Here is a 25,373-nt window from a genome sequence, read left to right on the forward strand (position 1 = left end):
CGAAAGATGCGGAGGTACGAGGTAGATGATTGCAAATACCAGAACTAACTCAGACATAACCGGCGTTATCCTATAAAATATTAATCGGAACCAAGTTTAATTGACTGTTTCAGTGTGGTACCATATTACTACGTGATCCATACCAGAAAATGCCCAGGATCTGGCCAACAAGTATGCGAAAAATACGAAAGTACGAGTCAGATGTGGGCAAATCTCAGACCTCACCGAGACATAACCGGCGTTATTCTCTAAAATATTAATCGGAACCAGGTTTAATTGACTGTTTCACTGTGATACCACAGTACTACGTTGTCCAAGCCAGAAAAAGGCCAGGGTCTGGCCAACAAGTATGCGAAAAATGCGAATGTACGAGCCAGATGAGGGCAAATCCCAGACCTAACCGAGACATAATCAGCGTTATCCTCTAAAATATTAATCGCGACCAGGTTTAATTGACTGTTTCGGTGTGGTACCACATTACTACATGATCCAAACCACAAAAAGCCCAGGATCTGGCCAACAAGTATGCGAAATCGCGAAAGTACGGGCCAGATGAGGGCAAATCCCAGACCTAACCGAGACATAACCGGTGTTATCCTCCAAAATATTAATCGCAACCAGGTTTAATTGACTGTTTCGGTGTGGTACCACATTACTACGTGGTCCGAGCCAGAAAAAAGCCAGGATCTGGCCAACAAGTATGCGAAAAATGCGAAAGTTCGAGCCGGATGAGGGCAAATCCCAGACCTAACCGAGACATAATCAGCGTTATCCTGTAAAATATTAATCGCAACCAGGTTTAATTGACTGTTTCTGTGTGGAGTCTCATTACTACGGGATGCAAACTAGAAAAAACCCAGGATCAGGCCAACAAGTATGCGAAATCGCGAAAGTATGAGCCAGATGAGGGCAAATCCCAGACCTAACCGAGATATAACCAGCGTTATCCTCCAAAATATAAATCGCAACCGGTTTTAATTGACTGTTTCAGTGTGGTACCGCATTACTACGTGATCCATACCAGGAAAAGGCCAGGATCTGGCCAACAAGTATGCGAAAAATGCGAAGGTACGAGCCAGATGAGGGCAAATCCCAGATCTAATCGAGATATAACCGGCGTTATCCTCTAAAATATTAATCGAAACCAGGTTTAATTGACTGTTTCGGTATGGAACGTCATTATTACGGGATCCAAACCAGAAAAAAACCCAGCCTCTGACCAACAAGTATCCGAAAAAAGCGAATGTATGAGACAGATGAGGGCAAAGCCCAGACCTAACCGAGAAGTAACCGCCGTTATGCTCTAAAATATTTATCGCAACCAGTTTTAATTGACTGTTTGAGTGTGGTCGCAGATTACTACTTGGTCCAAGCCAGAAAAAGCCCTGGATCTGGCCAACAAGTATGCGAAAAATGCGAAGGCACGAGCCAGATGAGGGCAAATACCAGACCTAACGCAGGCATAACCGGCGTTATCCTCTAAAATATTAATCGCAACCAGGTTTAATTGACTGTTTCGGTGAGGAACCACACTACTACGCGATCCAAATCAGAAAAAGCCCAGGATGTGGCGAACAAGTATGCGAGAAAAGCGAAAGTACGAGCCAGATGAGGGCAAATCCCAGACCTAACCGAGACATAACCAGCGTTATCCTCTAAAATATTAATCGCAACCAGGTTTAATTGACTGTTTCAGTGTGATACCACAGTACTACGAGGTCCAAGCCAGAAAAAGGCCAGGGTCTGGCCAACAAGTATGCGAAAAATGCGAAAGTACGAGCCTGATGAGGGCAAATACCAGACGTAACTCAGACATAACCGGCGTTATCCTATAAAATATTAATCGGAACCAGGTTTAATTGACTGTTTCGGTGTGGAATCTCATTACTACGGGATCCAAACCAGAAAAAACCCAGGATCTGGCCAACAAGTATGCGAAATCGCGAAAGTACGAGCCAGATGAGGGCGAATCCCAGACCTGACCGAGACATAACCGGCGTTATCCTCTAAAATACTATTCGGAACCAGCTTCTATTGACTGTTTCAGTGTGGTACCATATTACTACGTGATCCAAACCAGAAAAAGCCCAGGATCTGGCCAACAAGTATGCGAAAAATGCGAAGGCACGTGCCAGATGAGGGCAAATACCAGAACTAACCCAGACATAACCAGCGTATGCTCTAATATACTAATCGGAACCAGCTTTTATTGACTGTTTCAGTGTGGCACCACATTACTACGTGCTCCAAACCTGAAAAAGGCCAGGATCTGGCCAACAAGTATGCGAAAAATATGAAAGTACGAGTCAGATGTGAGCAAATCTCAGACCTCACCGAGACATAACCGGCGTTATTCTCTAAAATACTAATCGGAACCAGGTTTAATTGACTGTTTCGGAGCGGAACGTCATTATTACGGGATCCAAACCAGAAAAAACCCTGGATCTGGCCAACAAGTATGCGAAAAATGCGGAAGTACGAGCCAGATGAGGGCAAATCCCAGACCTAACCGAGACATAACCGGTGTTATCCTCCAAAATATTAATCGCAACCAGGTTTAATTGACTCCTTCGGCGTGGAACCACATTACGACGGGATCCAAACCACAAAAAACCCTAGATTTGGCCAACAAGTATGCGAAAAATGCGAAAGTACGAGCCAGATGAGGGCAAATCCCAGACCTAACCGAGACATAACCGGCGGTTTCCTCTAAGGTATTAATCGCAACCAGGTTTAATTGAATGTTTCGGTGTGGCACCGCATTACTACGTGATCCAAAACAAAAAAGGCCAGGATCTGGCCAACAAGTATGTGAAAAATGCGAAAGTACGAGCCCGATGAAGGCAAATACCAGACCTAACCCAGACATAACCGGCGTTATCCTCTAAAATATTAGCGGAACCAGGTTTAATTGACTGTTTCAGTGTGGTACCAAATTACTACGTGGTCCAAGCCAGAAAAAGGCCAGGATCTGGCCAACAAGTATGCGAAAAATGCGAAAGTTCGAGCCAGATGAGGGCAAATCCCAGACCTAACCGAGACATAATCAGCGTTATACTCCAAAATATTAATCGCAACCAGGTTTATTTGAATGCTTCGGTGTGGTACAGCATTACTACGTGATCCAAACCAGAAAAAGCCCAGGATCTTGCCAATAAGTAGGCGAAAAATGCGAAGGTACGAGCCAGATGAGGGCAAATCCCAGACCTAACCGAGACATAACCAGCGTTATCCTCCAAAATATTCATCGCATCGAGGTTTAATTGACTGCTTCGGTGTGGAACCACATTACGACGGGATCCAAACCACAAAAAACCCAAGATCTGGCCAACAAGTACGCGAAAATTGTGATAGTATGAGCCAGATGGTTGCAAATACCAGAACTAACCCAGACATAACCAGCGTTATCCTCTAAAATACTAATCGGAACCAGCTTTTATTGACTGTTTCAGTGTGGTACCACATTACTACGCCATCCAAACCAGAAAAAGCCCAGGATCTGGCCAACAAGTATGCGGGAAATGCGAAAGTACTAACCAGATGAGGGCAAATCCCAGAACTAACCGAGACATAACCGGCGTTATACTCCAAAATATTAATCGGAACCAGGTTTAATTGACTGCTTCGGTGTGGAACCACATTACCACGGGATCCAGACCACAAAAAACCCAAGATCAGGCCAACAAGTACGCGAAAATTGCGAAAGTATGAGCCAGATGATTGCAAATACCAGAACTAACACAAACATAACCAGCGTTATCCTCCAAAATATTCATCGCAACCAGGTTTAATTGCCTGCTTCGGTGTGGAACCACATTATGACGGGATCCAAACCACAAAAAACCCAAGATCTGGCCAACAAGTACGCGAAAATTGTGATAGTATGAGCCAGATGGTTGCAAATTCCAGAACTAACCCAGACATAACCAGCGTTATCCTCTAAAATACTAATCGGAACTAGCTTTTATTGACTGTTTCAGTGTGGTACCACATTACTACAGGATCCAAACCACAAAAAGCCCAGGATCTGGCCAACAAGTATGCGAAATCGCGAAAGTACGAGCCAGATGATTGCAAATACCAGACCTCACTCAGACATAACCGGCGTTATCCTATAAAATATTAATCGGAACCAGGTTTAATTTACTGTTTCGGTGTGGAATCTCATTACTACGGGATATAAACCAGAAAAAACCCAGGATCTGGCCAACAAGTATGCGAAATCGCGAAAGTACGAGCCAGATGAGGGCAAATACCAGACCTAACCGAGACATAATCAGCGTTATCCTCTAAAATATTAATCGCAACCAGATTTAATTGACTGTTTCGGTGTGGAATCTCAGTACTACGGGATCCAAACCAGAAAAAACCCATGATCTGGCCAACAAGTATGCGAAATCGCGAAAGTACGAGCCAGATGAGGGCAAATCCCAGACCTAACCGAGACATAACCGGTGTTATCCTCCAAAATATTAATCGCAACCAGGTTCAATTGACTGTTTCAGTGTGATACCACAGTACTACGTGGTCCAAGCCAGAAAGAGGCCAGGGTCTGGCCAACAAGTATGCGAAAAATGCGAATGTACGAGCCAGATGAGGGCAAATCCCAGACCTAACCGAAACATAACCAGCGTTATCCTCCAAAATATTCATCGCACCGAGGTTTAATTGACTGCTTCGGTGTGGAACCACATTACGACGGGATCCAAACCACAAAAAACCCAAGATCTGGCCAACAAGTACGCGAAAATTGTGATAGTATCAGCCAGATGGTTGCAAATACCAGAACTAACCCAGACATAACCAGCGTTATCCTCTAAAATACTAATCGGAACCAGCATTTATTGACTGTTTCAGTGTGGTACCACATTACTACAGGATCCAAACCACAAAAAGCCCAGGATCTGGCCAACAAGTATGCGGGAAATGCGAAAGTACTAGCCAGATGAGGGCAAATCCCAGAACTAACCGAGACATAACCGGCGTTATCCTCTCAAATATTAATCGGAACCAGGTTTAATTGACTGCTTCGGTGTGGAACCACATTACGACGGGATCCAAACCAGAAAAAACCCAGGATCTGTCTAACAAGTATGCGAAATCGCGAAAGTACGAGCCAGATGAGGGCAAATCCCAGACCTAACCGAGACATAACCGGCGTTATCCTCTAAAATACTATTCGGAACCAGCTTCTATTGACTGTTTCAGTGTGGTACCATATTACTACGTGATCCAAACCAGAAAAAGCCCAGGATCTGGCCAACAAGTATGCGAAAAATGCGAAGGCACGTGCCAGATGAGGGCAAGTCCCAGACCTAACCGGGACATAACCGGCGTTATCCTCCAAAATATTAATCGCAACCAGGTTTAATTGACTGTTACGGTGTGGTACCGCATTACTACGTGATCCAAACCAGAAAAAGCCCAGGATCTTGCAAACAAGTAGGCGAAAAATACGAAAGTACGAGTCAGATGAGGGCAAATCCCAGATCTAACCGAGACATAATCAGCGTTATCCTCTAAAATATTAAACGCGACCAGGTTTAATTGACTGTTTCGGTGTGGTACCACATTACTACATGATCCAAACCAGAAAAAGCCCAGGATCTGTCCAACAAGCATGCGAAATCGCGAAAGTACGAGCCAGATGAGGGCAAATCCCAGACCTAACCGAGACATAACCGGTGTTATCCTCCAAAATATTAATCGCAACCAGGTTTAATTGACTCCTTCGGCGTGGAACCACATTACGACGGGATCCAAACCACAAAAAACCCTAGATTTGGCCAACAAGTATGCGAAAAATGCGAAAGTACGAGCCCGATGAAGGCAAATACCAGACCTAACCCAGACATAACCGGCGTTATCCTCTAAAATATTAGCGGAACCAGGTTTAATTGACTGTTTCAGTGTGGTACCAAATTACTACGTGGTCCAAGCCAGAAAAAGGCCAGGATCTGGCCAACAAGTATGCGAAAAATGCGAAAGTTCGAGCCAGATGAGGGCAAATCCCAGACCTAACCGAGACATAATCAGCGTTATCCTCCAAAATATTAATCGCAACCAGGTTTATTTGAATGCTTCGGTGTGGTATAGCATTACTACGTGATCCAAACCAGAAAAAGCCCAGGATCTGGCCAACAAGTATGCGAAATCGCGAAAGTACGAGCCACATGAGGGCAAATACCAGACCTAACCGAGACATAATCAGCGTTTTCCTCTAAGATATTAATCGCAACCAGGTTTAATTGAATGTTTCGGTGTGGCACGGCATTACTACATGATCCAAAACAATAAAGGCCAGGATCTGGCCAACAAGTATGCGAAAAATGCGAAAGTACGAGCCCGATGAAGGCAAATACCAGACCTAACCCAGACATAACCGGCGTTATCCTCTAAAATATTAGCGGAACCAGGTTTAATTGACTGTTTCAGAGTGGTACCAAATTACTACGTGCTCCAAACCTGAAAAAGGCCAGGATCTGGCCAACAAGTATGCGAACAATACGAAAGCACGAGACAGATGAGGGCAAATCACAGACACAACCGAGACATAGCCAGCGTTATCCTCTAAAATATTAATCGCAACCAGGTTTAATTGACTGTTTCGGAGTGGTACCGCATTACTACGTGATCCACACCAGAAAAAACGCAGGATCTGGGCAACAAGTATGCGAAAAATGCGAAAGTATGTAGCAGATGGTTGCAAATACCAGACGTAAACCAGACCTAACCGGTGTTATCCTCTAAAATATATATCGAAACCAGCCTTCATTGACTGTTTCAGTGCGGTACCACATTACTGCGTGATCCAAAGCAGAAAAACCCCAGGATCTGGCCAACAGGTATGCGAAAAATGCGGAAGTACGAGCCAGATGAGGGCAAATACCATACCTAACCCAGACATAACCAGCGTTATCCTCTAAAATATTAATCGCAACCAGGTTTAATTGACTGTTTCGGTGTGGTACCACATTACTACGTGGTCCGAGCCAGAAATGAACCCAGGATGTGGCAAACAAGTATGCGAAAAATGCGGAAGTACGAACAAGATCAGGGCAAATACCATGCCTAACCCAGACATAACCAGCGTTATCCTGTAAAATATTAATCGCAACCAGGTTTAATTGACTGTTTCGGCGTGGAACCACATTACGACGGGATGCAAACCAGAAAAAGCCCTGGATCTGGCCAACAAGTATGCGAAAAATGCGAAGGCACGAGCCAGATGAGGGCAAATCCCAGACCTAACCGAGATATAACCGGCGTTATCCTCTAAAATATTAATCGAAACCAGGTTTAATTGACTGTTTCGGTATGGAACGTCATTATTACGGGATCCAAACCAGAAAAAAACCCAGCCTCTGGCCAAGAAGTATGCGAAAAATGCGAAAGTACGAGCCAGATGAGGGCAAATCCCAGACCTAACCCAGACATAACCGGCGTTATCCCCTAGAATACTATTCGGAACCAGCTTCTATTGACTGTTTCAGTGTAGTACCATATTAGTACGTGATCCAAACCAGCAAAAGCCCAGGATCTCGCTTACAAGTATGCGAAAAATGCGAAAGTACGAGCCAGATGCGGGCAAATACCAGACCTAACCCAGACATAACCGGCGTTATCCTCTAAAATATTATTCGCAACCAGGTTTAATTGACTGCTTCGGTGTGGTACCGCATTACTACGTGCAACAAACCAGATAAAGCCCAGGATCTGGCCAACAAGTATGCGAAAAATGCGAAAGTACGATCCAGATGAGGGCAAATACCAGACCTAACCCAGACATAACCGGCGTTATCCTCTAAAATATCTGCGGAACCAGGTTTAATTGACTGTTTCAGTGTGGTACCAAATTACTACGTGGTCCAAGCCAGAAAAAGGCCAGGATCTGGTCAACGAGTATGAGAAATATGCGAAAGCATTAGCCTCATGAGGGCAAATCACAGACCTAACCCAGACCTAACATGCGTTATCCTTTGAAATGTTGACCCAGACTAGGTTTGATTGACAGTTTCAGTGTGGTACCACATTACCACGTGATCCAAACCAGAAAAAGCCCAGGATCTGGTAAACAAGTATGCGAAAAATGCGAAAGTATGAGCCTGATGAGGGCAAATTCTAGACCTAACATAGACGTAACATGCGTTATCCTCTAAAATATTGATCGAGACCAGGTTTAATCGACTGTTTCAGTGTGGTCCCACATTACTACGTGATCCAAACCAGAAAAAGCCCAGGATCTGGTCAACGAGTATGCGAAAAATGCGAAAGTATGAGCCTGATGAGGGCAAATTTTAGACCTAACATAGACCTACCATGCGTTATCCTCTAAAATATTGATCGAAACCAGCTTTAATGGACTGTTTCAGTGTGGTACCACATTACTACGTGATCCAAACCAAAAAAGCCCAGAATCTGGGCATCAAGTATGAGAAATATGCGAAAGTATGAGCCTAATGAGAGCAAATCCCAGACCTAACATAGACCTTACACGCGTTATCCTCTAAAACATTGATCGAGACCAGGTTTAATGGTCTGTATCAGTGTGGTAACACAGTACTACGTGATCCCAACCAGAAAAAACCCGGGATCTGTTCAACAAGTATGTGAAGCATGCGAAAGTATGAGTCTGATGAGGGCAAATCCAAGGCCTAACCTAGACCTAACATGCGTTATCCTGTGAAATATTGATCGAAACCAGGTTTAATTGTCTGTTTCAGTGTGGTACCACATTTCTATGTGATCCAAACCAGAAAAAGCAAAGGATCTCGCTAACAAGTAGGCGAAATATGCGAAAGTATGAGCCTGATGACGGCAAATCCTAGAACCAACTCAGACCTAACATGTTTTATCCTGTAAAATATTGATCAAAACCATGTTAAATCCACTGTTTCAGTGTGGTATCACACTACTATGTGATCCAAACCAGAAAAACCCCAGGATCTGGTCAACAAGCATGCGAAAAATGCGAAAGTATGAGTCAGATGTGGGCAAATCTCAGACCTCACCGAGACATAACCGGCGTTATCCTCTAAAATATTAATCGGAACCAGGTTTAATTGACTGTTTCAGTGTGACACCACAGTACTACGTGGTCCAAGCCAGGGAGAGGCCAGGGTCTGGCCAACAAGTATGCGAAAAATGCGAAAGTACGAGCCAGATGATTGCAAATACCAGAACTAACCCAGACATAACTAGCGCTATCCTGTAAAATACTATTCGGAACCAGCTTTTGTTGACTGCTTCGGTGTAGAACCACATTACTACGTGAAACAAACCAGACAAAGCCCAGGATCTGGCCAACAAGTATGCGAAAAATGCGAAAGTACGAGCCAGATTAGGGCATATACCAGACCTAACCTAGACATAACCGGCGTTATCCTCTAGAAGAATGCGAAAGTACGAGCCAGTTGAGGGCAAATCCCAGACCTAACCGAGATATAACCGGCGTTATCCTGTAAAATATTAATCGCAACCAGGTTTAATTGACTGTTTCTGTGTGCAATCTCAGTACAACGGGATCCAAACCAGAAAAAACCCAGGATCCGGCCAACAAGTATGCGAAATCGCGAAAGCATGAGCCAGATGGTTGCAAATACCAGAACTAACCCAGACATAACCAGCGTTACCCTGTAAAATACTATTCGGAACCGGCTTCTATTGACTGTTTCAGTGTGGTACAATATTACTACGTGATACAAACCATTAAAAGCCCTGGATCTGGCCAACAAGTATGCGAAAAATGCGAAAGTACGCGCCAGATTATTGCAAATACCAGAACTAACCCAGACATAACCAGCGTTATCCTCTAAAAAACTAATCGGAACCAGCTTTTGTTGACTGCTTCGGTGTGGTGCCGCATTACTACGTGATCCAAACCAGAAAAAGCCCAGGATCTTGCCAACAAGTAGGCGAAAAATGCGAAAGTACGAGCAAGATGAGTGCAAATCCCAGACCTAACCGAGACATAACCAGCGTTATCCTCTAAAATATTAATCGCAACCAGGTTTCATTGACTGTTTCGGTGTGGTACCATATTACTACGTGATCCAAACCAGAAAAAGCCCAGGATCTGACCAACAAGTATGTGAAAAATGCGAAAGTACGAACCAGATGAGGGCAAATACCAGACATAACCGAGACATAACCGGCGTTATCCTCTAAAATATTAATCGCAACCAGGTTAAATTGACTGTTTCGGTGTGGAACGTCATTATTACGGGATCCAAACCAGAAAAAACCCAGCATCTGGCCAACAAGTATGCGAAAAAGCGAACGTATGAGCCAGATGATTGCAAATACCAGAACTAACCCAGACTTAACCAGCGTTATCCTCTAAAACACTAATCGGAACCAGCTTTTATTGACTGTCTCAGTGTGGTACCACATTACTACGTGATCTAAACCAGAAAAAACACAGGATCTGGCCAACAAATATGCGAAAAACGCGAAAGTATGAGCCAGATGACAGCAAATCCCAGACCTAACCCAGACATACCCAGCGTTATCCTCTAAAACACTAATCGGAACCAGCTTTTATTGACTGTTTCAGTGTGGTACCACATTACTACGTGATCCAAACCAGCAAGAAGCCTAGGATCTGGCCAACAAGTATGCAAAAATGCGAAAGTACGGGCCAGATGAGGGCATATCCCAGACCTAACCGAGACATAGCCAGCGTTGTCCTCTAAAGTATTAATCGCAACCAGGTTTAATTGACAGTTTCGGTTTAGTACCGCATTACTACGTGATACAAACGGAAAAAGGCCAGGATCTTGCCAATAAGTATGCGAAAAATGCGAAAGTACGAGCCAGATGAGGGCAAAACCCAGACCTAACCGAGACATAACCGGCGTTATCCTCTAAAATATTAATCGCAACCAGGTTTAATTGACTGTTTCGGTGTGGTACCGCATTAGAACGTGACACAAACCAGAAAAAGCCCAGGATCTTGCCAATAAGTAGGCGAAAAATGCGAAGGTAGGAGCCAGATGAGGGCAAATCCCAGACCTAACCGAGACATAACCAGCGTTATCCTCCAAAATATTCATCGCATCGAGGTTTAATTGACTGCTTCGGTGTGGAACCACATTACGACGGGATCCAAACCACAAAAAACCCAAGATCTGGCCAACAAGTACGCGAAAATTGTGATAGTATGAGCCAGATGGTTGCAAATACCAGAACTATCCCAGACATAACCAGCGTTATCCTCTAAAATACTAATCGGAACCAGCTTTTATTGACTGTTTCAGTGTGGTACCACATTACTACGCCATCCAAACCAGAAAAAGCCCAGGATCTGGCCAACAAGTATGCGGGAAATGCGAAAGTACTAACCAGATGAGGGCAAATCCCAGAACTAACCGAGACATAACCGGCGTTATCCATTCAAATATTAATCGGAACCAGGTTTAATTGACTGCTTCGGTGTGGAACCACATTACGACGGGATCCAGACCACAAAAAACCCAAGATCAGGCCAACAAGTACGCGAAAATTGCGAAAGTATGAGCCAGATGATTGCAAATACCAGAACTAACACAAACATAACCAGCGTTATCCTCCAAAATATTCATCGCAACCAGGTTTAATTGCCTGCTTCGGTGTGGAACCACATTATGACGGGATCCAAACCACAAAAAACCCAAGATCTGGCCAACAAGTACGCGAAAATTGTGATAGTATGAGCCAGATGGTTGCAAATTCCAGAACTAACCCAGACATAACCAGCGTTATCCTCTAAAATACTAATCGGAACTAGCTTTTATTGACTGTTTCAGTGTGGTACCACATTACTACAGGATCCAAACCACAAAAAGCCCAGGATCTGGCCAACAAGTATGCGAAATCGCGAAAGTACGAGCCAGATGATTGCAAATACCAGACCTCACTCAGACATAACCGGCGTTATCCTATAAAATATTAATCGGAACCAGGTTTAATTTACTGTTTCGGTGTGGAATCTCATTACTACGGGATATAAACCAGAAAAAACCCAGGATCTGGCCAACAAGTATGCGAAATCGCGAAAGTACGAGCCAGATGAGGGCAAATACCAGACCTAACCGAGACATAATCAGCGTTATCCTCTAAAATATTAATCGCAACCAGATTTAATTGACTGTTTCGGTGTGGAATCTCATTACTACGGGATCCAAACCAGAAAAAACCCATGATCTGGCCAACAAGTATGCGAAATCGCGAAAGTACGAGCCAGATGAGGGCAAATCCCAGACCTGACCGAGACATAACCGGCGTTATCCTCTAAAATACTGTTCGGAACCAGCTTCCATTGACTGTTTCAGTGTGGTACCATATTACTACGTGATCCAAACCAGAAAAAGCCCAGGATCTGGCCAACAAGTATGCGAAAAATGCGAAGGCACGTGCCAGATGAGGGCAAATCCCAGACCTAACCGGGACATAACCGGCGTTATCCTCCAAAATATTAATCGCAACCAGGTTTAATTGACTGTTACGGTGCGGTACCGCATTACTACGTGATCCAAACCAGAAAAAGCCCAGGATCTTGCAAACAAGTAGGCGAAAAATGCGGAGGTACGAGCCAGATGATTGCAAATACCAGAACTAACCCAGACATAACCAGCGTATGCTCTAAAATACTAATCGGAACCAGCTTTTATTGACTGTTTCAGTGTGGCACCACATTACTACGTGCTCCAAACCTGAAAAAGGCCAGGATCTGGCCAACAAGTATGCGAAAAATACGAAAGTACGAGTCAGATGTGGGCAAATCTCAGACCTCACCGAGACATAACCGGCGTTATCCTCCAAAATATTAATCGCAGCCAGGTTTAATTGACTGTTTCGGTGCGGTACCACATTACTACATGATCCAAACAACAAAAAGCCCTGGATCTGGCCAACAAGTATGCGAAATCGCGAAAGCACGAGCCAGATGAGGGCAAATCCCAGACCTAACCGAGACATAACCGGTGTTATCCTCCAAAATATTAATCGCAACCAGGTTCAATTGACTGTTTCAGTGTGATACCACAGTACTACGTGGTCCAAGCCAGAAAGAGGCCAGGGTCTGGCCAACAAGTATGCGAAAAATGCGAATGTACGAGCCAGATGAGGGCAAATCCCAGACCTAACCGAAACATAACCAGCGTTATCCTCCAAAATATTCATCGCACCGAGGTTTAATTGACTGCTTCGGTGTGGAACCACATTACGACGGGATCCAAACCACAAAAAACCCAAGATCTGGCCAACAAGTACGCGAAAATTGTGATAGTATCAGCCAGATGGTTGCAAATACCAGAACTAACCCAGACATAACCAGCGTTATCCTCTAAAATACTAATCGGAACCAGCATTTATTGACTGTTTCAGTGTGGTAACACATTACTACAGGATCCAAACCACAAAAAGCCCAGGATCTGGCCAACAAGTATGCGGGAAATGCGAAAGTACTAGCCAGATGAGGGCAAATCCTAGAACTAACCGAGACATAACCGGCGTTATCCTCTCAAATATTAATCGGAACCAGGGTTAATTGACTGCTTCGGTGTGGAACCACATTACGACGGGATCCAAACCAGAAAAAACCCAGGATCTGTCCAACAAGTATGCGAAATCGCGAAAGTACGAGCCAGATGAGGGCAAATCCCAGACCTAACCGAGACATAACCGGCGTTATCCTCTAAAATACTATTCGGAACCAGCTTCTATTGACTGTTTCAGTGTGGTACCATATTACTACGTGATCCAAACCAGAAAAAGCCCAGGATCTGGCCAACAAGTATGCGAAAAATGCGAAGGCACGTGCCAGATGAGGGCAAATCCCAGACCTAACCGGGACATAACCGGCGTTATCCTCCAAAATATTAATCGCAACCAGGTTTAATTGACTGTTACGGTGTGGTACCGCATTACTACGTGATCCAAACCAGAAAAAGCCCAGGATCTTGCAAACAAGTAGGCGAAAAATACGAAAGTACGAGTCAGATGAGGGCAAATCCCAGACCTAACCGAGACATAATCAGCGTTATCCTCCAAAATATTAATCGCAACCAGGTTTATTTGAATGCTTCGGTGTGGTATAGCATTACTACGTGATCCAAACCAGAAAAAGCCCAGGATCTGGCCAACAAGTATGCGAAATCGCGAAAGTACGAGCCACATGAGGGCAAATACCAGACCTAACCGAGACATAATCAGCGTTTTCCTCTAAGATATTAATCGCAACCAGGTTTAATTGAATGTTTCGGTGTGGCACGGCATTACTACATGATCCAAAACAATAAAGGCCAGGATCTGGCCAACAAGTATGCGAAAAATGCGAAAGTACGAGCCCGATGAAGGCAAATACCAGACCTAACCCAGACATAACCGGCGTTATCCTCTAAAATATTAGCGGAACCAGGTTTAATTGACTGTTTCAGAGTGGTACCAAATTACTACGTGCTCCAAACCTGAAAAAGGCCAGGATCTGGCCAACAAGTATGCGAACAATACGAAAGCACGAGACAGATGAGGGCAAATCACAGACACAACCGAGACATAGCCAGCGTTATCCTCTAAAATATTAATCGCAACCAGGTTTAATTGACTGTTTCGGAGTGGTACCGCATTACTACGTGATCCACACCAGAAAAAACGCAGGATCTGGGCAACAAGTATGCGAAAAATGCGAAAGTATGTAGCAGATGGTTGCAAATACCAGACGTAAACCAGACCTAACCGGTGTTATCGTCTAAAATATATATCGAAACCAGCCTTCATTGACTGTTTCAGTGCGGTACCACATTACTGCGTGATCCAAAGCAGAAAAACCCCAGGATCTGGCCAACAGGTATGCGAAAAATGCGGAAGTACGAGCCAGATGAGGGCAAATACCATACCTAACCCAGACATAACCAGCGTTATCCTCTAAAATATTAATCGCAACCAGGTTTAATTGACTGTTTCGGTGTGGTACCACATTACTACGTGGTCCGAGCCAGAAATGAACCCAGGATGTGGCAAACAAGTATGCGAAAAATGCGGAAGTACGAACAAGATCAGGGCAAATACCATACCTAACCCAGACATAACCAGCGTTATCCTGTAAAATATTAATCGCAACCAGGTTTAATTGACTGTTTCGGCGTGGAACCACATTACGACGGGATGCAAACCAGAAAAAGCCCTGGATCTGGCCAACAAGTATGCGAAAAATGCGAAGGCACGAGCCAGATGAGGGCAAATCCCAGACCTAACCGAGATATAACCGGCGTTATCCTCTAAAATATTAATCGAAACCAGGTTTAATTGACTGTTTCGGTGTGGAACCACATTACGACGGGATGCAAACCAGAAAAAGCCCTGGGTCTGGCCAACAAGTATGCGAGAAATGCGAAAGTACGAGCCAGATGAGGCCAAATCCCAGACCTAACCGAGATATAACCAGCGTTATCCTCTAAAATATTAATCGCAACCAGGTTTAATTGACTGTTTCGGTGTGGTACCACATTACTACGTGGTCCGAGCCAGAAATGAACCCAGGATGTGGCAAACAAGTATGCCAAAAATGCGAAAGTATGTGGCAGATGATTGCAAATACCAGACGTAACCCAGACCTAACCGGTGTTATCCTCTAAAATATATATCGAAATCAGCCTTCTTTGACTGTTTCAGTGTGGTACCGCATTACTACGTGATCCATACCAGGAAAAGGCTAGGATCTGGCCAACAAGTATGCGAAAAATGCGAAGGTACGAGCCAGATGAGGGCAAATCCCAGGCCTAACCGAGATATAACCGGCGTTATCCTCTAAAATATTAATCGAAACCAGGTTTAATTGACTGTTTCGGTATGGAACGTCATTATTACGGGATCCAAACCAGAAAAAAACCCAGCCTCTGGCCAAGAAGTATGCGAAAAATGCGAAAGTACGAGCCAGATGAGGGCAAATCCCAGACCTAACCCAGACATAACCGGCGTTATCCCCTAGAATACTATTCGGAACCAGCTTCTATTGACTGTTTCAGTGTAGTACCATATTAGTACGTGATCCAAACCAGCAAAAGCCCAGGATCTCGCTTACAAGTATGCGAAAAATGCGAAAGTACGAGCCAGATGCGGGCAAATACCAGACCTAACCCAGACATAACCGGCGTTATCCTCTAAAATATTATTCGCAACCAGGTTTAATTGACTGCTTCGGTGTGGTACCGCATTACTACGTGCAACAAACCAGATAAAGCCCAGGATCTGGCCAACAAGTATGCGAAAAATGCGAAAGTACGATCCAGATGAGGGCAAATACCAGACCTAACCCAGACATAACCGGCGTTATCCTCTAAAATATCTGCGGAACCAGGTTTAATTGACTGTTTCAGTGTGGTACCAAATTACTACGTGGTCCAAGCCAGAAAAAGGCCAGGATCTGGTCAACGAGTATGAGAAATATGCGAAAGCATTAGCCTCATGAGGGCAAATCACAGACCTAACCCAGACCTAACATGCGTTATCCTTTGAAATGTTGACCCAGACTAGGTTTGATTGACAGTTTCAGTGTGGTACCACATTACCACGTGATCCAAACCAGAAAAAGCCCAGGATCTGGTAAACAAGTATGCGAAAAATGCGAAAGTATGAGCCTGATGAGGGCAAATTCTAGACCTAACATAGACGTAACATGCGTTATCCTCTAAAATATTGATCGAGACCAGGTTTAATCGACTGTTTCAGTGTGGTCCCACATTACTACGTGATCCAAACCAGAAAAAGCCCAGGATCTGGTCAACGAGTATGCGAAAAATGCGAAAGTATGAGCCTGATGAGGGCAAATTTTAGACCTAACATAGACCTACCATGCGTTATCCTCTAAAATATTGATCGAAACCAGCTTTAATGGACTGTTTCAGTGTGGTACCACATTACTACGTGATCCAAACCAAAAAAGCCCAGAATCTGGGCATCAAGTATGAGAAATATGCGAAAGTATGAGCCTAATGAGAGCAAATCCCAGACCTAACATAGACCTAACACGCGTTATCCTCTAAAACATTGATCGAGACCAGGTTTAATGGTCTGTATCAGTGTGGTAACACAGTACTACGTGATCCCAACCAGAAAAAACCCGGGATCTGTTCAACAAGTATGTGAAGCATGCGAAAGTATGAGTCTGATGAGGGCAAATCCAAGGCCTAACCTAGACCTAACATGCGTTATCCTGTGAAATATTGATCGAAACCAGGTTTAATTGTCTGTTTCAGTGTGGTACCACATTTCTATGTGATCCAAACCAGAAAAAGCAAAGGATCTCGCTAACAAGTAGGCGAAATATGCGAAAGTATGAGCCTGATGACGGCAAATCCTAGAACCAACTCAGACCTAACATGTTTTATCCTGTAAAATATTGATCAAAACCATGTTAAATCCGCTGTTTCAGTGTGGTATCACACTACTATGTGATCCAAACCAGCAAGAAGCCTAGGATCTGGCCAACAAGTATGCAAAAATGCGAAAGTACGGGCCAGATGAGGGCATATCCCAGACCGAACCGAGACATAACCGGCGTTATCCTCTAAAATATTAATCGCAACCAGGTTTAATTGACTGTTTCGGTGTGGAACGTCATTATTACGGGATCCAAACCAGAAAAAACCCAGCATCTGGCCAACAAGTATGCGAAAAAGCGAACGTATGAGCCAGATGATTGCAAATACCAGAACTAACCCAGACTTAACCAGCGTTATCCTCTAAAACACTAATCGGAACCAGCTTTTATTGACTGTCTCAGTGTGGTACCACATTACTACGTGATCTAAACCAGAAAAAACACAGGATCTGGCTAACAAATATGCGAAAAACGCGAAAGTATGAGCCAGATGACAGCAAATCCCAGACCTAACCCAGACATACCCAGCGTTATCCTCTAAAACACTAATCAGAACCAGCTTTTATTGACTGTTTCAGTGTGGTACCACATTACTACGTGATCCAAACCAGCAAGAAGCCTAGGATCTGGCCAACAAGTATGCAAAAATGCGAAAGTACGGGCCAGATGAGGGCAAATACCAGACATAACCGAGACATAACCGGCGTTATCCTCTAAAATATTAATCGCAACCAGGTTTAATTGACTGTTTCGGTGTGGAACGTCATTATTACGGGATCCAAACCAGAAAAAACCCAGCATCTGGCCAACAAGTATGCGAAAAAGCGAACGTATGAGCCAGATGATTGCAAATACCAGAACTAACCCAGACTTAACCAGCGTTATCCTCTAAAACACTAATCGGAACCAGCTTTTATTGACTGTCTCAGTGTGGTACCACATTACTACGTGATCTAAACCAGAAAAAACACAGGATCTGGCTAACAAATATGCGAAAAACGCGAAAGTATGAGCCAGATGACAGCAAATCCCAGACCTAACCCAGACATACCCAGCGTTATCCTCTAAAACACTAATCAGAACCAGCTTTTATTGACTGTTTCAGTGTGGTACCACATTACTACGTGATCCAAACCAGCAAGAAGCCTAGGATCTGGCCAACAAGTATGCAAAAATGCGAAAGTACGGGCCAGATGAGGGCATATCCCAGACCGAACCGAGACATAACCGGCGTTATCCTCTAAAATATTAATCGCAACCAGGTTTAATTGACTGTTTCGGTGTGGTACCGCATTAGAACGTGACACAAACCAGAAAAAGCCCAGGATCTTGCCAACAAGTATGCGAGAAACGCGAAAGTATGAGCCAGATGATTGCAAATACCAGAACTAACCGAGACATAACCTGCGTTATCCTCTAAAATTTTAATCGCAACCAAGTTTAATTGACAGTTTCAGTGTGGTCCCACAATACTACTTGGTCCAAGCCAAAAAAAGGCCAGGATCTGGCAAACAAGTATGCGAAAAAAGCGAAAGTATGAGCCAGATGATTGCAAATACCAGAACTAACCCAGACATAACCAGCGTTATCCTCTAAAACACTAATCGGAACCAGGTTTAATTGACTGTTTCAGTGTGGCACCACATTATTACCTGATCCAAACCAGAAAAAGCCCAGGATCTTGCCAACAAGTATGCGAGAAACGCGAAAGTATGAGCCAGATGATTGCAAATACCAGAACTAACCGAGACATAACCTGCGTTATCCTCTAAAATTTTAATCGCAACCAAGTTTAATTGACAGTTTCAGTGTGGTCCCACAATACTACTTGGTCCAAGCCAAAAAAAGGCCAGGATCTGGCAAACAAGTATGCGAAAAAAGCGAAAGTATGAGCCAGATGATTGCAAATACCAGAACTAACCCAGACATAACCAGCGTTATCCTCTAAAACACTAATCGGAACCAGGTTTAATTGACTGTTTCAGTGTGGCACCACATTATTACCTGATCCAAACCAGAAAAAGCCCAGGATCTTGCCAACAAGTATGCGAGAAACGCGAAAGTATGAGCCAGATGATTGCAAATACCAGAACTAACCGAGACATAACCTGCGTTATCCTCTAAAATTTTAATCGCAACCAAGTTTAATTGACAGTTTCAGTGTGGTCCCACAATACTACTTGGTCCAAGCCAAAAAAAGGCCAGGATCTGGCAAACAAGTATGCGAAAAAAGCGAAAGTATGAGCCAGATGATTGCAAATACCAGAACTAACCCAGACATAACCAGCGTTATCCTCTAAAACACTAATCGGAACCAGGTTTAATTGACTGTTTCAGTGTGGCACCACATTATTACCTGATCCAAACCAGAAAAAGCCCAGGATCTTGCCAACAAGTATGCGAGAAACGCGAAAGTATGAGCCAGATGATTGCAAATACCAGAACTAACCGAGACATAACCTGCGTTATCCTCTAAAATTTTAATCGCAACCAAGTTTAATTGACTGTTTCAGTGTGGTCACACATTACCACTTGGTCCTAGCCAAAAAAAGGCCAGGATCTGGCAAACAAGTATGCGAAAAAAGCGAAAGTATGAGCCAGATGATTGCAAATACCAGAACTAACCCAGACATAACCAGCGTTATCCTCTAAAACACTAATCGGTACCAGGTTTAATTGACTGTTTCAGTGTGGCACCACATTATTACCTGATCCAAACCAGAAAAAGCCCAGGATCTGGCCAACAAGTATGCGAACAATGCGAAAGTACGAACCAGATGAGGGCAAATCCCAGACCTAACCGAGACATAAACGGCGTTATCCTCTAAAATATTAATCGCAACCAGGTTTAATTGACTGTTTCGGTGTGGACCCTCATTACTACGGGATCCAAACCAGAAAAAACCCAGGATCTGGCCAACAAATATGCGAAAAATGCGAAGGTACGAGCCAGATGATTGCAAATACCAGAACTAACCCAGACATAACCAGCGTTATCCTCTAAAACACTAATCGGAACCAGCATTTATTGACTGTTTCAGTGTGGTACCACACTACTACGTGATCCAAGACAGCAAAAAGCCTAGGATCTGGCCAACAAGTATACGAAAAATGCGAAAGTACGGGCCAGATGAGGGCAAATCCCAGACATAACCGAGACATAACCGGCGTTATCCTCTAAAATATTAATCGCAACCAGGTTTAATTGAATGTTTCGGTGTGGAACGTCATTATTACGGGATCCAAACCAGAAAAAACCCAGCATCTCGCCAACAAGTATACGAAAAAAGCGAAAGTATGAGCCAGATGTTTGCAAATACCAGAACTAACCCAGACATAACCAGTGTTATCCTCTAAAACACTAATCGGAACCAGCTTTTATTGACTGTTTCTGTGTGGTAGCACATTACTACGTGATCCAAGACTTTTTTTTTTTTTTTTTTTTTTTTTTTTTTGTCGTGGGGAAAATCTTCGAAAGACTCCCTCCCACCTCCTTGGGGAGAGGTGGGAGGCGTGTGTGGGATTCCCCGCGCCCGTACAACGACAGGCGCGGGACCTGCCCACTAAAAACCCCACGGTGACCCTTCGGCACGCTTTGGGAGGATACTGGGAATCGTTCGAAGCATTCTTCCGGTATCCTCCCCGTGCCCGCGCTTTCGCGCCCATCCCCCGGGGGGACAATCGGTCCCCCCAGTAGACACACTGCCTCATAGCGGCGGGACGGGGCCACTCCATCCCGCCGCTATCCGTCCCGGGGCCGCGTTTAGTGGCGGCTGCGAGGCCCAGCTCGCAACCGCCCGCGACCCCGTTTCCATCCCTCGGCGGCCGGGCGTTCATGGCCGCACCAGACCGCCGAGGGTGCCTCCCCTTGCGTCGGACCGGTAGGGGAAGGCACTCCTACCCCCAACCGGTCCGACCCGGCGCCGCCTGGCGGGAGGAGGGTCCCCTCAGGACCCCCCTCCCAGCCTAGGTCATCCGCCACGCCGAGGCGGCCGCCCGCGACGCCTCGCGACCGGGCGACGACCTCGGGCCACCGCACGAGCGCGCGCTTCAGCACGCCGCTGAAGCTCGCGCTCCCTCCCCGCGGCCTCCTTCTGCAACATTACGTTCTCGCAGAAGGAGGCCACGGCCCTCCACTTCTCCTCGCTGCCGAGCATGGCGCGCACCACGCCCGGCAGCGAGACATCCCGCCCGACGACGCCGACCAGGACACGGCGCTCCCCCTCCCACGCGGGGCATACCTCCAGGGTATGATCCGCCGTGTCCTGCTCAGCGTCGCACGTGATCCAAGACTTGCAAAAAGCCTAGGATCTGGCCAACAAGAATACGAAAAATGCGAAAGTACGGGCCAGATGAGGGCAAATCCCAGACCTAACCGAGACATAACATGCGTTATCATCTAAAATACTAATCGGAACCAGCTTCTATTGACTGTTCCAGTTTGGTACCACATTATTACGTGTGCCAAACCAGAAAAAGCCCAGGATCTGGCCAACAAGTATGCGAAAAATGCGAAAGTACGAGCCAGATGAAGGCAGATCCCAGACCTAACCGAGACATAAACGGCGTTATCCTCTAAAATATTAATCGCAACCAGGTTTAATTGACTGTTTCGGTGTGGACCCTCATTACTACGGGATCCAAACCAGAAAAAACCCAGGATCTGGCCAACCAATATGCAAAAAACGCGAAAGTATGAGCCAGATGAGAGCAAATCCCAGACCTAACCCAGACATAACCAGCGTTATCCTCTAAAATATTAATCGCAACCAGGTTTAATTGACTGTTTCGGTGTAGTACCGCATTACTACGTGATACAAACCAGAAAAAGGCCAGGATCTTGCCAATAAGTATGCGAAAATTGCGAAAGTACGGGCCAGATGAGGGCATATCCCAGACCTAACCGAGACATAACCGGCGTTATCCTCTAAAATATTAATCGCAACCAGGTTTAATTGACTGTTTCGGTGTGGTACCGCATTAGAACGTGACACAAACCAGAAAAAGCCCAGGATCTTGCCAACAAGTATGCGAGAAACGCGAAAGTATGAGCCAGATGAGGGCAAATCCCAGACCTAACCGAGACATAACCTGCGTTATCCTGTAAAATATTAATCGCAACCAGGTTTAATTGACTGTTTCGGTGTGGAACCTTATTACTACGGGATCCTAACCAGAAAAAACCCAGGATCTGGCCAACAAATATGCGAAAAATGCGAAGGTACGAGCCAGATGAGGGCAAATCCCAGACCTAACCGAGATATAACCGGCTTCATCCTCTAAAATACTATTCGGAACCAGCTTCTATTGACTGTTTCAGTGTGGTACCACATTACTACGTGATACAAACCAGAAAAAGCCCAGGATCTGGCCAACAAGTATGCGAAAAATGCGAAAGTACGAGCCAGATGAGGGCAAAACCCAGACCTAACCGAGACATAACCCGCGTTATCCACTAAAATATTAATCGCAACCAGGTTTAATTGACTGTTTCGGTGTGGTACCGCATTACTGCGTGACACAAACCAGAAAAAGCCCAGGATCTTGCCAATAAGTATGCGAGAAACGCGAAAGTATGAGCCAGAAGATTGCAATTCCCAGACCTAACCGAGACATAACCGGCGTTATCCTCTATAATATTAATCGCAACCAGGTTTAATTGACTGTTTCGGTGTGGTACCGCATTACTACGTGACACAAACCAGGAAAAGGCCAGGATCTGCCCAACAAGTATGAGAAAAATACGAAAGTACGAGCCAAATGAGGGCAAATACCAGACCTAACCCAGACATAACCAGCGTTATCCTCTAAAATATTAATCGCAACCAGGTTTAATTGACTGTTTCGGTGTGGTACCACATTACTACGTGATACAAACCAGAAAAAGCCCAGGATCTGGCCAACAAGTATGCGAAAAATGCGAAAGTACGAGCCAGATGAGGGCAAAACCCAGACCTAACCGAGACATAACCCGCGTTATCCACTAAAATATTAATCGCAACCAGGTTTAGTTGACTGTTTCGGTGTGGTACCGCATTACTGCGTGACACAAACCAGAAAAAGCCCAGGATCTTGCCAATAAGTATGCGAGAAACGCGAAAGTATGAGCCAGAAGATTGCAATTCCCAGACCTAACCGAGACATAACCGGCGTTATCCTCCAAAATATTAATCGCAACCAGATTTAATTGACTGTTTCAGTATGGTACCACACTACTACGTGATCGAAACCAGGAGAAGGCCAGGATCTGGCCAACAAGTTAGCGAGAGATGCGAAAGTACGAGCCAGATGGGGGCAAATCCCAGACCTAACCGAGACATAACCGGCGTTATCCTCTAAAATATTAATCGAGGTTTAATTGACTGTTTCGGTGTGGTACCACATTACTACGTGGTCCGAGCCAGAAAAAGGCCAGGATCTGGCCAACAAGTATGCGAAAAATGCGAAGGTACGAGCCAGATGAGGGCAAATCCCAGACCTAACCGAGACATAACCGGCGTTATCCTCTAAAATATTAATCGCAACCAGGTTTAATTGACTGTTTCGGTGTAGTACCGCATTACTACGTGATACAAACCAGAAAAAGGCCAGGATCTTGCCAATTAGTATGCGAAAATTGCGGAAGTACGAGACAGATGAGGGCAAATCCCAGACCTAACCGAGAAATAACCGGAGTTATCCTCTAAAATATTAATCGCAACCAGGTTTAATTGACTGTTTTGGTGTGGAACGTCATTATTACGGGATCCAAACCAGAAAAACCCCAGGATCTGGCCATTCAAGTATGCGAAAAATGCGAAAGTACGGGCCAGATGAGGGCAAATCCCATACCTAACCGAGACATAGCCAGCGTTTTCGTCTAAAATACTAATCGGAACCAGCTTTTATTGACTGTCTCAGTGTGGTACCACATTACTACGTGATCCTAACAACAGAAAAACCCAGGATCTTGCCATTCAAGTGTGCGAAAAATGCGAAAGTACGGGCCAGATGAGGGGAAATCCCAGACCTAACCGAGACATAACCAGCGTTATCCTCTAAAATACTAATCGGGACCAACTTTTATTGACTGTCACAGTGTGGTACCACATTACTACGTGATCCAAACCAGAAAAAGCCCAGGATCTGGCCATCAAGTATGCGAGAAATGCGAAAGTATGAGCAAGATGATTGCAAATACCAGAACTAACCCAGACATAACCAGCGTTATCCTCTAAAACACTAACCGGGACCAACTTTTATTGACTGTCTCAGTGTGGTAGCACATTACTGCGTGATCCAAACCAGAAATGCCCAGGATCTGGCCAACAAGTATGCTAAAAATGCGAAGGTACGAGCCAGATGAGGGCAAATCCCAGACCTAACCGAGACATAACCGGCGTTATCCTCTAAAATATTAATCGCAACCAGGTTTAATTGACTGTTTCTGTGTGGAACCTCATCACTACGGGATCCAAACCAGAAAAAACCCAGCATCTGGCCAACAAATATGCGAAAAACGCGAAGGTATGAGCCAGATGAGGGCAAATCCCAGCTCTAACCGAGACATAACCGGCGTTATCCTCTAAAATATTAATCGATACCAGGTTTAATTGACTGTTTCGGCGTGGTACCACATTGCTACGTGGTCCGAGCCAGAAAAAGGCCAGGATCTGGCCAACAAGAATGCGAAAAATGCGAAAATATGAGACTGATGAGGGCAAATCCCAGACCTAACCGAGACATAACCTGCGTTATACTCTAAAATTTTAATCGCAACCAGGTTTTATTGACTGTTTCAGTGTGGTACCACATTACTACGTGATCCTAACAATAGAAAAGCACAGGATCTGGCCATTCAAGTATGCGAAAAATGCGAAAGTACGGGCCAGATGTGGGCAAATCCCATACCTAACCGAGACATAACCAGCGTTTTCGTCTAAAATACTAATCGGAACCAGCTTTTATTGACTGTCTCAGTGTGGTACCACATTACTACGTGATCCTAACAATAGAAAAACCCAGGATCTTGCCA

This window comes from Colletes latitarsis, unplaced genomic scaffold, assembly GCF_051014445.1.
Source record: "Colletes latitarsis isolate SP2378_abdomen unplaced genomic scaffold, iyColLati1 scaffold0002, whole genome shotgun sequence".
NCBI lineage: Eukaryota > Metazoa > Arthropoda > Insecta > Hymenoptera > Colletidae > Colletes > Colletes latitarsis.